This window comes from Pyrgilauda ruficollis, unplaced genomic scaffold (genome assembly GCF_017590135.1).
Source record: "Pyrgilauda ruficollis isolate IOZ18807 unplaced genomic scaffold, ASM1759013v1 scaffold168, whole genome shotgun sequence".
NCBI classification, from domain to species: domain Eukaryota; kingdom Metazoa; phylum Chordata; class Aves; order Passeriformes; family Passeridae; genus Pyrgilauda; species Pyrgilauda ruficollis.
In genome coordinates, this window is record NW_024515653.1 from 88,092 (window position 1) to 105,801 (window position 17,710).

Sequence of the window (17,710 nt, forward strand, 5' to 3'; positions counted from 1 at the left end):
GATCAAGATTTAATCTCATCTAGCCAAGCAAGTACAGTGCCCTTACAACAAGCAGCCTCCCTACATCAATGCAGAGCAGTGGCACAAGATCTCTACCTCAAACTGGTCATGTTTCAGCCAAAAAGGAAGAGCAAAAACTGAGCTGTCACTTCTAACAATGGCAATTAAATCTGCTGGCACCCTAAGGCAGAGTGCATCACAGCACTCCATAAACCTGAACCACATGATCACCAAAAAGCACCATTTGACTTTGACATTTCCATGTAAGTGTGCTGGAAGTTCTCCCACACCTTCCCAGCACCTAGCCAATGTGCTTTGGGGAGATCCAGAGACAAAAAAAGAAACAGTGGTTGCAGATGCTTCAGAGACATCAAGATCAAGCTTGCAGGAGGCATTGATATTGCCAGTAGAGTTTACTAGAAATATACATAAATATATGCACACATATAAACAAAGTTTTCCTATGAATGAGACTCAGCAAGTTCAAAAAGCTACTCCAGAGGCCCCAGTAAAAGCCCACATAAACAGACAGATAAAAGAGTGAAAGGCAAAACATCCTTCCTCCAGCAGGCATCCTCTGTCCCAGCAGCATTTCCACACAAGCCTGCATTTCTGTGCCATACTGTCCATCATTAAATCTCCATTGGGGATGGCTGGTGGATGGGTCATGCCAAACTTACCAGCTGGGAAACAAAAGTCCAGAGGGGAAAAAGGAAAAGAAAGGCACTTATGCAAGGTTGCAGACTGACCTGCTCCAATTTGCATAGCAAGGATTTCAGTTACAAAACAAATACTAAATGTTAAATATAGCCAAGGAGGAGGCTTTATTCACCAGGGCCAGCTTCATGCTGATAGGAGCCACAGAGGTAGCAGAGTACATGACATAAACCAGCCAAATATGAGGCTACAAAGCCCACTGAACACAACTGGAGGGGCCTCTTTCTCTAGGGGGGTTTGTTCTGCAGCCAGGACAGTCCCTGCAGCCAGGGGAGGCACCTGCAGGTCATCAATGTGAGTGTTCACAAAGGATGGGAAAGTCTCGTTTGCTTCAACAGGCAGCTGCTTTCTGTGCCTGTCAGGCTACTGAAGAGTTTCCAGTGCTAATTACAGAACACAGAAGTTGTCAAAGCATGATGCAACTGAGAAACAGGGGAGGAATATGCCAAAGGAAGAAAAAGAGAAAAAGAACAGATCAGCCAGAGAAATCCTTTGTCAGAGACTATGTCAGAAGCTGGTGCCTCAGGCTGGGAGCCTTCCCTGCCCCAGCAGAGGATGTGCTGCAAAAGAAGTTCATGAAATTCAGGCTGCAAAATTGTTCAAAAGAAGTTCATGCTGCAAAAGAAATTGTTGCTTTTTGTCAGTGAAACACCTTTTCCCTTTGTACAGACAGGCAGATAATAGGCACGGTGACAACGACAACAACAAAACAAAGGGGAAGACACGCACTACAGAAAACAGTTCACACCGAGCCAGGCTGCCCAGAGAGGCTCTGAAAATTCCTGCATTGCTACGTTACTCTTTGAAAAATAAAAATCTTCAAAGCTCTGCCTTGAATGACAGGTGAAGACAGATCCAATCTGGAACAGACAGATGGATCCAATGAGTTCTTGAAGTTTCTGTGAAATCTTCCCAGGATAACCAATATCCACGTGGTCTTTACTACACTATGCAAGTTATTCAGTAAAATAAAACAGAATTAATTTTGACCAAGAGCTCTGGCACAGGCAATACAATTTAATTTGCATTACCTTTTTAAAGGAAGCATGAGTGAAAGCAGAGGAAAGGGATTTATAAGGAGCAAAAAGGGATTTAAAAGTTCCAGGATCCACATACCCAACATTCCCAGAGCATTTCATTCACAAACCTCAAAGGAGGTCAGAATTACAACACCCTTTTTGGACCTGGGAGCAACAGATAGAAATAAATTATTTTTCTCAAGACTTCTGAAAAAACAGTGGCAGAGATGGCACCACTATCTCCCTGAATATCTAACCCATCAAAGCACTTGGGAAGTCCTTCTGGAGGGTTTGTTTTGTAGACACACAGTATAAATATTTTTAAAAATAATCATTTGGCTTTCACAGGCACAAATGGAATTATCAAGGGAATCAACAGCAGAATTCAGAGCATAAACTCTCAAAATAAACCAAAGTTTAGAGTCCCTTTGTGCTTCAGCAGACTGGGATGAGGAGATGGAGACTCCATGACAGGCTCAGAAACTGCAACATGGAATTTTGCCAGTCTGTGCCACATTCCTCTGCAATTATGCAGGTGATGAAACATTAGCTCAATACAAATAAATAACTGAAATGAAAATATCACTTAATTTCAGTGCCAGTTCAAGTCAGCACCATATTTAATTCCATCATTCTGAAGTCAAAAAACCCAAAAAACAAAAAACCAAAAAATATTAAAAAGTTGGCTTTATTTCTTCACACATCTTTCTTTGCTTATGCTGCATCTGAGCCAGCCAAGGCTGTTTTATAGACACAGTTTCACTTATTTAGAATGGGATAATAAAAACTGTACCAGTGTATGGGAATGATTTCCAAAAGGTCTAATGCAGAAACATTGTAGTTTGCTGTAGGTTTTATTTAAAAGGGGTTTCAACAGGATTTTTTTTTCAGGAATAGCAGAAAGTATCAGTCACATGCACAGAAGTAATTTTTCCACAACAAGAGCTACTGCACAATCATATAAAAGCAAGAAATTAAATCCAGCTATGAGGGAAGTGCATTTGCTTTGTCCTGCTCAGCATCAACACTCCACAGAGCACACAGACTGCTCTCAGCAGAGCAGGGAAAGGCTCCAAGAGCACGGGGGAGCTGCAGAAAGAGACTCTGTACAATGGTACACTGAGAATTCTGTGTGTCCCACCAGTGTCAGCCACGGAGAAAGAGCTTCCATGTGGGATAAGACAGAGAGGACCCACAGGGAAAAAACAGGAATGGAACAGGGCACAAAAAAGACCAAGCCCAATTCCTTACTCTAACCTGGGATTCTGGAATGAGCATGGACAGTTCATCTTTATTCAGCAACTTAACGTGGTTGTTTTAAAAAACTGACCAGTAAAACAAAGCCCAAGTCATGCTGGAGTCTGACATCACCAGCACTATCATCCAAGGTGCTCTCTCTGGCCAACAAGACCCGAAATTCTACCATAAACACCACAAGAACAGTGATAAAAGAATAACAGCCAGAGACTGATTATTGGGGGCACTTAAGTCAGCAACAGAGGAAAAAACAGTGCTCTCAACCCATGTCAGCAACTTCCTTGGTCATTCTTGAGCCCTTGGGAGATGGAGAGGAAAAGAGTCACAAGGTATTTATAAAAGGCATCCATGAAAAAAGAGATCTCTCCATAAATATCTACAGATAGCTCTATAGATAAGTGCACACCAGTGTCTAACACAGGCTAGCAACAAGTCACATTCAGGCCTAGCTACTCATACCTGGCCTTTCCCAGAGCTCTAAAAGTATATAAACCTTTCCCAGAGCTTTAAAAGAATCTAAACTTTGCCATGCATTGTACTCTCTGCAAAGTGGTACCAACACCATGTACCTGGGGTATGCAACTCGCTTTATACATTGTCTCCTGTCCTCTCCAGAATTATAAAACACCCTCTCAAAAAAACCAAATTAATTTCCCCAAGTTTCATGGACAGAGGCAGCATTTTGATAAATAAACCCAACAGCCTCAATCAGGAGGTGGAACACACACCTTGACCCATTTTAACCACCCAATAACACAATGGAAGAATCAACCTGGATCTCCTTACAGAGCCACATCCCTTGGTACCAAAAACCCCCCTTCTGGTTTCTCCATCACTTCTTCTGCCAAACCAAAAAGCACAAGTGGGGATGAAGAGGAAACACAGCAGGAACTGCTCCTTGCTAGATAGATTATGGCAGCCTCCAAGGCTCGAGGAGTCCACACCAACCTTGGCCTATAATCCCATCCACACTGATTCTAAGAGCATCTCCTGAGAAAACACATGAGGTCTCCCTTAACTGAAGGCAGCCCCACATCTCTGTTCCTGAGATGACAGACAGGCTCCAGCACAGCCTCTCCCTGCTGTGCTGCAGTGGCTGGTGCTAACGTTGTCACTTGTGCCGTGTCTCGGAGCTGAGCCTTTGAAGTCCTGTACTCCCAGAGATTTCTGGTAGGCAGTGACAACTTTCATGAGAACACAGCTGTTTGATGCAGACTCCCTCCTTCCTAATCCCTGGCAGGCTCTAACAGCAGGCAGGTAATTTCTTAAAATGCTGTATCTCACAGCAGCTGTAAGACCAGGAGCTGCACTACGTTCAAAGGCATCGCCACACCAGCAATGACAGACCCGTGCTGATCACCGGGGCTCTCTCGGAGCACTGATGGGGAGAGGAATGCTCTTACCAGGCAGCTGGGCAGAGGCTAAGGCCAACAAGCCTAGCCAGGCACCCCAAATATATCTCTGTCCACGTGCAGACCAGTTCTTGAGTTGCAAGTCACCCTCAAGGAAACACTTCTAGCCATCAGTAATGGATGGACGGGTAAAACTTGACATCCATTCCAGCAGGATGAGTTTCTGAGACAAGGTTTGTAGGCCTGTGAGACTGATGCTCAGCAGAGCAGCAAATAACACTCGGTGCTGACACAGTGCTTTGTCTCCCAGCGCTTCCAAAACGCCGCTGCAGCCTCTCTGGATGCTGTGGAGATAACAACTCGTGCCTCTGCCTCCATCCCTGGACGCTGCCCCAAACACCCTTTGCTGTTTCGGGTCAGGAGATGCCAGGGGCAGAGCCCTCCTGCCTCTGCCTGGCTGCTCATGCCAATGTCAGCAGCTCAGCCTGGGCCTTCCTCAGAAGCACATCTCGCACCAGACAAAAACCCCACATCAGATCCTGCAGGATGTGGTTCATGTCAATATCTGAATCGTTAAATAAGAAAAACCGAGCGAGTACACTGAGCCCGGCAAGCACTCAAGCCTCCCAAAGACAAAAGACAAATTTCCTCCCATTCCGAACCCAAAACTCGCTGGGCACCGAGGCACGGATGCTGACACCCCCTCCCACCTCCGTCTCCATGGCACCGGGCCGCTCCGGGCGCGCCTTTGCCGCGACCCAGGCGCGGGGAGCGCGCACCCGCGCCCGCCCGGGGCTCTCGGGGGTGCGCGCCCCCGCAGGCCGCACCCGCCCGGAGCCCTCCGCCGCCCGCGGTGCCGGGGAAGCCGCCCGGGATGCCCGGTGCCTTTCCCAGCCCAAGGACAATGCCGCCCATCGGTTCCGAGCGGCGCATCCCCGCTGCCCGGGCTCCTCCGCACTCTCTCCATCCATCCCTCCCTCCCTCCATCCCTCCCTCCTTTGTTGTGCCGCGGCTGGCCGGGCGCTGCCCGCTGTCCCCCTTACCCTGGGCTGCCCGGCGGAGCGGGGCAGGGGGCTCGGTGCCCCGCAGGATCCAGCCCGGCCGGCAGCCGCCCTGCCACTCCCTGCGCGGCCGAGCCGGGAGCCGGAGGAGGGATCTGGGCGGCGGCTCGGGCGGCGGGGGCGGAGGAGGATGCGGGGCCGGCTCCCCGCTCGCTGCCGCTCCCGGCTCACGGCCGGGCCCACGCGAACAAAGGGGCCGGTCCGGGGCCGCCCCGCGCCGAAATCCTGCTGGTTGCCGGGCCCTGGCGCCTCCCGGAATGGGGTGGAAGGGTGGAAAGGCGGCGCGGAGGCTCCTCCTGGCTGCCCGCAGCCCCGAGCGCCGCTGCCCTAAAATCCGAAATAATCGTAAAATCGCCTTTTGCTCGCTGGAGCCGCCGCCTCCCTCCCCGCGGCTCTGGGAAGGAAGAGCTCTCCAGGCACACCTGGATTTTGGTGGTAGCGATTTTGATTGATACAAGAAGGGAAGGGCAGGAAGAGCTGGCGATGCTTCCCGTATAAAAAAAGGAGAGACCCGTAATTAGCCAGAATTTAACGGGGAACGCAGCAAAGAGAACACACCTGCAGCCTCGGGAACGCGTTGATTCAAAGCAAGGACGGCCAGGCTGAGGTGGTGACCGTCCCTTGGCCTTCACCACGTCCTGCTGCTCCCTCCCAGAGCCGTGCCGGGGCTGACATGCACGGGGATACAACGAGCAGGGCCGGGCAATCCTTCAGACTGGAAAACCCCTTTAAGCTCACGGAGTCCAACCACTCCCCCAGCACTGACAAGGCCACCGCTGCTCCGTGTCCCCAGGTGCTAATTCTACACATCTGTTAAATCCCTCCAGGGATTGTGGCTCCAGCACTGCCCTAGGCAGCCTGTGCCAGGGCTGGACAACCCTTTTGATCAGGAAATTTTCCACAATATCCAATCCAAACCTCCCCTGGTGCTACTAGAGGCTGTTTTCTCTTGTTCCCTGGGAGCAGAGCCTGACCCCACCTGGCTGCACCTTCCTGTCAGGGATTGTGGGGAGAGAGAAGGGCCCCCCTGAGCCCCCTTTTCTCCAGGAAAAGGAGCACCCCAGCTCCCTCAGCCACTCCTCATCAGACTTCCATGCCGGACCCTTTGCAGCTCTGCTGCCTTTCTCTGTACATGTTCCAGCACCTGTCTAGTGCCTGTGCCCTGCAACTGCCTCCCTAATTTAGACAGGAGTGTCTAAATTAGTGCTTTGCACAAGGGCCATAACTCTACTCAGTGTACTTCATTACCTCTACAGACACCCACATCACCCAAGGGGCAGCCCAGGATATTTTGCACATCAGATGCTGGGGTGGAAGGCCCCAGGGTATGCAGAAACAGAGGAGGCTCCCACCCAGCAGCAATCCCCAGATTTGCTGCTGTGACGCTGCTCTGTTTTGCCTGCAGGAGCCAAAAAAAGCAGAGATAGAAATGAAGGAGGTGCAGGCACCAAAGCAGAGAAGAATGGAGCTGAGGTCAACTGGGCATCACCCAGAATATGAGATTTGACAGTCCTGGCTTTAGCAAGATGATCCAGTCCCAGGAGGCAGCTGCAGACATCCTCATTTTTCATCTTGCAGAGAGGAAGCCAAAGTAAGAAGTGAAATGGCTGGTCCAAGCCAAAAATAGAACCTGAAGCACCTGACTTCAACGCCTCTGCTTCAACTGCTAGTTAGCTGTAATTCCCTGACATTTTCCTACATCCAAGCTCAAGTCATTGCTTTGCAGTCTGTATACAAGAATTTTAGTCTCCTCTCCAATCTATAGTTGCCTAGGGAGACAGTATGGTGCCAGGAGAAAAGTGAGATGAGAAGGTGCCTATTGAATCAGGCTTGGGCTCCAACAGGACTTCTCACTTCTCCATCCAGCTCCACCCCTGATTTGCCAACTCAGTCAGTCCCTGTCCTTAGGTCCAAGTCTCTTTCCTTATTCAAGTGGTGGTAGAGCAATGATGGTGACCTCCCTCTGTGAGACTAACAAGAAGCATTACGTGCACACATGCATTTGGTAAGGAGGAGTATAAATTTAAAGAAGTTCTGGGAAAAAAAAATCCTCTTTAATATTTTCAGGTGCTTCAGGGTAGGATTTCAAATCAAGAATTGCTTAGAAGTTAAACCTCATTTTTGATCAATTGTACAATTTTATGCTCAATTTTATGTACAGTAACTTGTTCTCAGTACAAATAACCTCCACATAAATGTTTAAATTACAGCCCTGTTCTACATGACAAAGAAGGTCAGCAGGTCTGGGGTTATATTTTGCCTGCAAAAGGTACGTGGTACCCACAGCAGCTCTGGGAGGAGAATCAAGCCCACTGCCTTCAATACGATGAAGCTAGAAAAAAGTTCACAGCTCTTGCAGTCATTTCCTTGAATCATTTTGACAAATCTGCCTCTCTGCTAAACTTTCTCTAGGGAATTTCCAGGGAGAGCAAGAAAGATCATGCAGGGACAGAGCTCTGGCAGTGATGTGGCTGAAGTGCCTGTAGACTTGAATTTGTGTCTTCTATCAAGTGCTCTCCCACAAAGCTGTCCCTCAGCTTTTGTTGTACCTGCTTGTCACAAAGCTTCAGGGTGACTACAAATGTTGAAATGCCATCATCCCACAGACACTACTATTTCCCAATAACCATTTCTTTATTCACAGGGGCTTATGTGCAGGCAAAGAACTCCTCACTGATGTCCCAGACACGGGAGAGCACAGGAGACACGTAAGTTTTAGCCTTGTTAATTTTACACAAGTGAGCAGAATAATGACTTTAATTAAACCATTATGTGTAGAGAGCTGGTATGTAATCTCTGACATCTCTGGGCTATCACATTTGCCTGATAATACTCTCTACTACCCTCTTGTTTTCTGTGACATGATATATATCTTGTTTTGAAAAGTGGCTTCTCACAGATAGGCAAAACTGTCTCCACTTGACTGATCCATTTCTGGGATTTGACAAGTATTTGCATTAGCTGTTGGGATCTCTAAAAAACTTCACTGCTCTTTTCTTTTAAATTACTCTGACAGAAGCATTACACAGACAATGTAATGTAAAAACCAAGGGAATACTCATGCCTGCATCTAGGGAAACAAAAAGAGCAAACATTTTGTGTTTTGCTGTTATCTATATTGTTTAAATAAACACAGACAAAATGTTCAAGTACCTTTCCATTTTATTTACCAGCATTAGAGATAAAGCACCTCTCTGCAAAGAGCTGATGAGACACTCAACTTGTCACATACCAGTAAGTTACCCACCCTAATGCCCCAATCCTTCACTTGTTCCCCAAAGGCTACAACCTTTTAAAGATGACAGTTCACATAAAGGCCACATGAAGGGGTGGCATCAAGACCCCAGGTGCCAACAAGGGCTTGAGTTAAATCCCTTCATTCTTTTCCCTACCACAGGCCTACAAATCCCTGCCTATGTACTGTGGGAATTGAGTGGTGGCAGAAACTATATTTGAAAGCATTGCACAACTTCATTACTGTCAACTTTCAGTTATGTGATTTCCAGCACCTCAAAGGTGCAGCTGCAATGACAGTGTAAGCTCCTACTGTTCCTTCAGGCTGACACTATAAAGAGCCTTCTGCATCTGGGGGCAGAACACAAAATTCCAGCATTGGTGGGAGGAACAAGATTAAAGCAGTGATCTAAAGACAAGCTGTTTTTTTCCTTTGATTACAGAGCTGCTGAAAGACCTTCTTATCCTGAGGATCAGTGGCTGCTTTAGGCCTTACTCATGCCAGGCCAAGACTAAAGTTCAGAAACTTCTTATAAACAGTCTTTAAATTAAGATCTTGCATGGTTGCAATGATTCAGCCAAGTGGTGGCATATTTTCAGGCATTTGTTATCTGACCCAGAGCCACCAGAAAGCCTCTAATATCCAGCAGATTCTGTTGTGTCTAGATAGGTGAGAGAAACCTCTCGTCTTCAGACATTTATATCCAAGCCAACTGTCTAGGCTTTCTGTATAATGAGTGCAGAGGAACAGGCACTGGGGTAGAATTCCCCTCATCGTACTGCAGGCACCTAAAAGGGATTAATTGCTCTCTAATGATGCTCTCTTCCATCAATGAATTAAAGAGATATTTGAGAACTAGCCAAATGAGGTGTTTAAAGTTGTGATGTGAATCCCACTCATCTCCCTTCCAGAAACACTCAGCACAGCTGATGGAGGTTTTTTGGGTACACATAGCTCAGAGGTGTGTGCTGGGGACACTCTTGTCTGAAGGCCTCACTTTGTTCTGTTTCACTGGAAGAAATGAGACTGTTGGATTCAGCTGTCTAAGGTTGAATTCAGGATTCAGGAACCCAGAATTCTGCATGGGCAAGGTCTGGCTCCAGGACCCTTTAGGGGAACACACGTGGCTTGTGCAGTGTGCTGGAAAGTGCTTTGTGAAAGACTTTCTACCAGCTGACTTCTGTGAGTTCCTGTATATTTCTTAACATAAAAGGAAGTGTGGGTAGAAATATGTTGAAGGATCATGGCAGTTCTCATTAATTATGAAGATCAAGAGGAGCTCTTACTGCTTTTTTGGTGTGTTTCCTATACTGAAATTAGAGCAATAGCTGTTACTTAAACTCCAACCATCAGTATAATGTCATCATTAACACAGTCTAGTTCCTGTTATTCCACATTTTGAAAGTAAACTACCTTGCTGCAGTAGCAGTGATTCTGAGGAATGTGGGACAGCACTCCACACAAATACAAACCAGTAAGATGGATCTGCAGAATTGAAGAAATAGTGCCATTTTCATCACAAAGGCTATTTCCTGCCCATGAGCCCAAAGGCACGTGGATGTTTAGAGAAATTCAGCATCCATTAAGTGGAGGCCTTCTGAAATTCTGTGTTTGTCCAAATACCCTATGCAAGTTCACACTGGCAGTGGAGAATTTGGAATAGCTCTTTTATTAAGTCAGTAGATTATTGTCAGTCTTTCATCTGAGGATGAAGCTCCTCTTTACAGATGAAGTAAATGAGTCATAGAGAGAAGAAATAATATCTGTGAACATAGCTGTTCATTCAGCTGAAACAGAAATGTGTTGGTTGACATCTGCATTTCAGAGTCAAACATCTACAGCTAAGCATGACTGAAAAAAAGCAATACAGGAGGATCAGAGCATGGAGAGACTGAAGGGAGATTTGGAAGTAATGAGCATAACATCTTATTCAAGGGTGGCAGGGAACAACACAGCAAAAAACCAGAGGTTTAGTAGTGAACAAACCATTCCAGCATAGTACCAGGTATTTATTTTCTCTGTCATTGTCCCAAACCTTGTTGCTTGTCTAAATCAAGACTAAAGAGCAGACTGTCCTTTTAGTTCATTCTGATCTTTGAAAATTGGTCCATTTTCAAAGATCAGAGCAACTGCCAATCACACTCACCCAGGCTGGCATAGAGACAAAAGAGACTTGTAAGCCTCCTGACCTCAAAGGTGAGCAAAAACCACCTTATTTTGTAGACTTGGAATCAAATTTGAGAGGCATAAGTTTATTGTCCAAAGGCCCCTCTAACACACAGAACCAGGTAACCAGATCCTGGGCATTATCACGTTCTTCACTCAGTTCATGCACTTCTTTATACACATTCAATCCAGAGAAGAAAACCAGCCTTAGGGCTCCCAGTGTGGTTCCTACAGTCTATTGATTAGCTGAAGCATAGCCTGTTTTATAAATCTCTGATAATTCCCTGTATAGTTCCATGTGTCCTCCAAAAAGCAGGGAGACAAAGATCTACCATAATGGGGCAACTCTGCATTTTTCCAGTTGTCAAAGCATTGTGGGCATGCCTGCAAACTCTCCAAGCTCAGTCTCTGTGCATTGCAAATCAAAATTCCTTCTGGATCAATATTTTCTACTGTATGTCAAAAAATTATTCCCCTCTATATAGCTCTTCTTGTTGTCAGCAGGGGTGTCAAGATGTATTGTGTTCTCTGACCTCATCAAATAAGTTCTGTAACAAACTGGAGCCAGCCTGTACTTTGTGAGAAAAAAGAAAAAAGCTGTTTATTTCCATGTTGTTTGGGCCTTGCCACAAGGACTGTTTGAGACCCAAAAGAAGCACCAGATGTTTTCTAGCAGAGCTACAGAATGTGCTGTGAGAGGCAGGAGAATCCTGTTTCCTTTCATGAACTGGAGCATGTTAGAAGATCAAAGCTGAGGGACAGGAGCCAGGATGAAAATATTTCCTATCTCTGTCCAAGACTTCAAAAAAGGTTTCAGTACCTACAACCAAAGCTGTGTTTAATGGGGAAGGGGAGGGAAATGAGGCTTCAATTTTGACACTTAAGCCAGGCTTTTAAAATGTCGTCAGCAGGCAGTGTCTGGACATGGTTTGGATTGCTGCTGTGGCTGTGGGCACTGAAACATCCAGTTCAGTTTCTCAGCCTTTAATTCTCCAGAAAAGCAAAACTATCCTTAAAAAGGCTCTGACACTGTAATTTAACATAAGGAACGCTTTTCCAGAAGATCCCAAGGCACACAAGGAACAATCTTTGTAACAACTTGCAGATGAGAAACAATGGAGCATGAAGGCCCACAGTCCCATGCAGGATCACCTCCAGCCCACTGACTGCCAGTCACTAAAGCAGCCAGCTGGTCCCAAACAGGTTTGTGTACTGCCTGGGATGGAAGTCTCACAGTAACGAGCTCTGCCAGAGCTGTATGAGAGGTGTGGAATAGTAGCAATTTTCCTGTGTAAGGCACGAGGAGTCTGGAAAAGGTAGGAGGCTGTTAAGAGTACAAATAACTGCCCTCTGCTTCCTGCCAAAAAAGGGATACTTTTAATTAAGGAGGGGTTTCAACCAAAGACATGTCAGACCTAATTTAAATACCACAGTAATGGGCAGGGCATAAACCAGCCCAAACCCTCAGTGCATCATGTTTCAGTACTGATGGAATAGGCTGTTATCCTGGCACCAGGGGAGCACTGCAGAGCCATCCACTGATCCCTGCTGTCAGTTCTCAGTAAGATGGTAAAAGGTGTAAAGAAAAGGCTTATTAAAAAAAGAGGTTATTTTTTAATGCAGAAATATTATAAAATGTTTATAAAAGGAGGTTATTTCTTGATGCAGAAATATTATGTCCTGTGACAGAAGAGTAGCAAGATGCCCCAAATGACCTCACTCACCAACTGGATATTGCTGCAGGGATTGCCAGGAGCAAAGGGCAGCCTTGACTCCCAAAAATCCCAGCCTTACTAAAACAGATGTAGAAAGGTTGAGAAAGCTTGATCCTTTGCCAGGTGTTCATTTTCATTTTAGAATGTTTATTACAGAAAATCCTTTATAACATGGATTTTGGCTGTCAAATGCTGTGATATAACCCAGATCCAGGAACCTGCACACTTCTTCAGTTTCCTGTCAATTTAATTGTATTAATTGCACTACATGAACTACATATGTTCCAGTAAGAAAGAATTACTGTGAAAATGCAGCCAGTGTGGCATTCTATAGAGCACAGCAACACATGAGAATTGGATTCTAATCCATTTTTTGGTTTTACTGCTGGTGTAAAATGGAAATTCCCTCCATGTCAACAACTGCTTTCACAACAGCAAAAGAGAAACAATGATACTAATCTGATCTGTAAAGTGCTTTAACTCATCAGAATTAATATGGAAGGCACACATTAAAATAGCTAATGCTGCCTTCTCTGTTCCAGTCCTAAGTACTGACAGATGAGTTCAATATAATATACAACAAATATGAAATTAATAAGTGAAAAAACCCCAAATATAAAGCTAACAAGTGGGAAAGTACAATTAAGGTAAATTATCCTGTGGAATTCAATGCCAGAATATATTAAAGGCAATTAACATTTATATTAATAAATAATAATAACTAATAACAGTTATATTGCAGCAGTAACAATGTTAATTCTAATTAAAATGTAAAAGTATGAGACAACTCAACTCTTGAAGAAAAGTAAACTTCTCTGAATAAATTCTATGATTGTTGTATATCACACTTGAGGTTTGTTTCTCTTTTCTTTGAGCCTGTGGTAACAGTGAGCTTCTCAAAGGGCTGTTTGCCTGAACAGGCATCTGGCCTGTTCCAGTCAGTGATTCACCTGCACCTTTCATTTCACGTCCTTTGCAATACTTCTAAGAATGTTTGTGGTAACAAAACAGAAATAGCAGGTTACTATCTGAGATGTTTATTGAAGAAAGGAAATAAGAAATTAAAATAACCTCTTTTTTTTTTGTATGCAAAACACAAATATAAATTAAGCCATGTAATGCCCATTTAGCATGCTAAGAGAAGAGATGAAGATACTTACAAACTGGGATTGAAATGTCATGGAAACGGCTGTCCTCCCAACAGACTGAAATTTGTTTATTTATTGTATCCAGGCAAGTTTGGCCTGGAGAATCCCCCTGCATTCACACCCATGTATCACACCAAAAGCTGTGATTTTTAAGCAGACTACAAATACCAACCCAAAATCCAAACAAATGATTGTACCTTTTTGGGTTTTTTTTTGTTTGCAAGTGGGGTAGTTTTAAGAGATTATTAATGCTTTGTGACATCAAGGTGGTAAAACAAAGCCATATTGCACTTCCAGAGAGAATTGCCTTGCAAGTGACATACTGCTGTGACTTTCAGGTCCCAACAGTCAATGAGTTGAAGTCTAACAATTTCCCCACTTACAATACCCAGCTCATGCAGATCCTTCTTCACAGGGCTGATGTGACTGAAGCCCTGAAGTTGTTTCCATGGAACATAAAGAGGATATGAGGGATAACCCCTGCAAACAGCACTTCAAACTTGCAGAGCAGCTTCACTCTCCCTATCCCCACATGCAGAAAAACCCATATTGCTATATTTAAAGACCACTTTGTGTCCCCTCGTAGATCTAGGAGTACATAAGCAGGTCAATCTGGGCAGCAGATGAAAAGAAAGTAGAACCTTGTTGGATCCACTCCATCATTGCTGTCTTGGGACTGTGCTGTTTTGAGAGGTGTCAAGTGTATGAAAAATGTTGTAAGCCTATATCCCAGAGCAGATAGAAGAGTGAAATACTTCTGCTGCACCAGTGTGGGCTTGCAGGAGGCAGGCGTCATTCCCAACACAAAACAAGACCTGTCCCACAACAATTCTGCCATTTGTTTTCACAGGAAATGTGCCTGGAGACTGCCAAAGCCAAGGCCTCAGCAAGGACGTGCTGCCACCCAGCTCTGCTGGAAGCCCCTGCCCTCTGCAGCAGCAGTTTGCAATCGCTTCCAGCTCCACAGCCCACATCCCACAGCAGCCTGTACGGGCTTGTCTCAGTGAGAGATGATTTTGTCACCATTGCCATGAAACTTCATCCAAGCACCTGGTGCTAGGAAGCACATTGTTCTCCCAGCCTGCTGAGTTCAGCAAGGAACAGCAGCCCTGTCACTATAAGACACAAAAAGCCACGACGCGAACAAGCTGCTGTTCTCGAGGTAAAAAGGGTAGTTTACTTTCTGACTCCAACATTTACAGATTTCCAAAGGTGACAGTGGACTGGAAAGTGAAAGTGCTACCTCTCCAATGACACTGGACAAACTAACAGTCCATCAAATTTCTCCTCCTCCATAAAAGAATGCAAAAAAATAAGTTATTTCTAGAAAGTGTGTGAGAAAGTTTGTTATAAGAATGTAAACATCAGAAGGCTTAGAAAATCGTAAAAAATCAGGGTGACACAGCCCAGATTTAGCAACAGTCATAAATCCAGCTTTAACTCCACCTACAGGAACTATCTCCAGGAAATCAATTAGATTAATCAGCTGCACAGCAAGTGTGCACTGCTGTGCTGTGCCTTGCAGGTGCAGTGCTCCCTAATCAGATCAAGCCTTTCCCAGTGTTATATTTTCTGAGGTGCAGTGGGATGTCATGAGGACACAGCATAAGCTTTTCGTTTCTAAACTCTTCATTTCTTCAATAAAGATCCACTTTGCTGCAGCATAGGATTTTCTAATTATACTCTTCCCTTCTACTCTGTTTTCCAGCTGCATAAAGAAGTCAAATACCTTGCTTACACTGACTGATGTATTGGGGAAATAAAGTCTACTTCTGGCAGCTACCTTTTTGATCATTCATTTCCGTAAAGTTCCATTTCTAATGAACTGATTTATAACCTAGAATCTAGACCAGGTGAGGTGTATCTTGTTCCTCTGTACGCCTTTCACTTGATGTGCATGTGTACACACAATAAGCTGTAGCACTGTACCCTGATGTTATTTTCTATAAGTAATATTTCCATTCTGAGTTGGGGTTTACTAAGCACAGTTGTGATTATTACAATGCACTGAAACAAGGGAAGTGCATAAGAGGGATTTTGCTGTATTCTGGTTTTATTAGGTCAAACCATTCACTCACAGTTAAGCCCAGTGAAGCTTCTGGCAGATAATCTGTACAATCAATCCCATTTTTAAAGCTGCTATAGATGCATTTTACAACAAAGATTGAGTTTGTAGCTCTGCATTTCTCTATTCCACTCCAGCAAGTCTCCTACAGTGAAAGAACCCAGTGCAGGTGGCATCAGTGTTGCTGATATCACCCTGAAAGGCAGAGAAACCAACAGCTCAAGCTCAGCTCACAGTCACCCTAATGACAATATGTAACATTTTGTGAACTTTCAGCACCTATATCACCTTGTGCCATGGCATTTCAGAAGGTTTTAAAATAGGAATTCACTGATCAGACAAAAATGGATGTCTCTGAAGAACAGTATAGTCACAGAGGACTTAGAGCACACAGTTTATACAGCCCTACTGCTTGGGAAGCACCTTGCCTGACTAAGAATCCTCCTCTACTGCAGCAAATAACAATATTTTACATTAATAACAACTGAAATACTGAGAAAATATCTTGAACGACTTTGTTTAATTTAATAAGTGGATGAAATTACCAAATAATCACCAAATATCCATTGTAGGGGCGGAAGAATCTGCATTTCACATTTAGGGATTAAAATTAATATTCTTCAAAATCGAAGACCTTTTTCTGAGCTATTGGTCAACTTGTATTTAACCAAACCTATATAGTGTCATACACAAATAGCCTGCATGTACAAACCTGTAAATACATGCATATAGGCATGCTTATTAATATGCATAAACCCTGCACAAATGCAATTGTGTCAGTCATTAAAGGAGGAAGTCAAATGTGCTCAGTATGGGGAATAAAGGCCAAACCTCTCTCTTCTTGGGCAAGGCATTTCAAACTTTCCTGGTTTCGTTTTGCCACATGTATACTGGCAGCATCTTTTTTCCACCTGGATGAAAGTGGTTTTTAGCCATTCAGGTAAAGTTTCTATCAAAATGTCACTGACAAGTATACATGCTAAATCCCAGAACAGACTTGGAAACAATTATGAAAATACATCTACTAAACTGACCTGTTCCTAGCTGATATGAGTACTGAATTCAGGGACTGTCTTAGGAGAATCATTAAGGAGGATGCAGAAATGGTGTGGGAAGCAGTCTCAGATCTCAGCTCTGGTACCAGCATAACAGTCAAAAGAAATACCTGCATGAAAAGCTTTGCTTGGCAGCCTGGAAATCTCCAGGACAAATGATGTTTAGGGGATAGTAGTTCCTAAAGCCCAGAAAAAAACCCCATAGTAAATACTTTTGGTATTTATTCATATGGGTAAGAAAGTAGTATTTGACATCCCTTCACTTCATCCATTAAGTCTTCAAAGCAGGAGCTCAAGCACAGTAACCAACAAGGTAAACTTTATTATTTAATATTACTGTTTGCATATCCCATCTACTAAATCTGAACAAAGTGCCAAGACAAGAGCAGCTGCAAGAAAAATTAAGCTAATGCAAAAGAATCTTGATAAACTCTTGAAACTGATAGAAAAATCAAGGTGTGATTCAGCTATGACAAGAGGTTATACAACTCTACACTCATCTGGACAAATAATAAAATAATAATAAAAAAAAAAGGTGGGGAAGAGACTCAAAACCAAACATTAGCCATCAAAAATTTCAGTTCAAACTGAAATGTTTTAATTCCTTAGTTACAAACTGCTTGAAATAAGGTATTACAAAGTCAGCTGTTCCTCAGTATTGGCTCCAGACAGCACAGTTCACACTGCAAAGAGCCACTGGACTAAACCCTTGAGCCCTTTCCTCTCTCCTCTGTTCTCCTTGTCAGCGAGGCCAGAGGCATCAGCAACCACAGCAATAAAAAGCACTGGCAGTGGTTTCCTCCCTTCATGGCTCCAGGAGAACAGCTCATATTTTATTCATGAAAAACGAGGCCTCTGGAGGTCTAAGCAAAAAAAAAACAGGAAGCAAATATTTCTTGGGGACAGTTGGTCACAGGCTG

General features: G+C 44.3%; 1 protein-coding gene across 1 annotated transcript in view; it reads right to left on the reverse strand.

Annotated features, from left to right (window-relative positions):
- CLIP2 (CAP-Gly domain containing linker protein 2) overlaps window positions 1–5,515 on the reverse strand; it is a 78,775-nt gene extending 73,260 nt beyond the window's left edge. Inside the window, exon 1 of the mRNA XM_041463603.1 lies at window positions 5,389–5,515. The gene's annotated coding sequence lies outside the window, so the exon portion shown is untranslated. The remainder of the gene's footprint in view (window positions 1–5,388) is intronic.
- Between the last annotated feature and the right edge of the window lie 12,195 nt (window positions 5,516–17,710).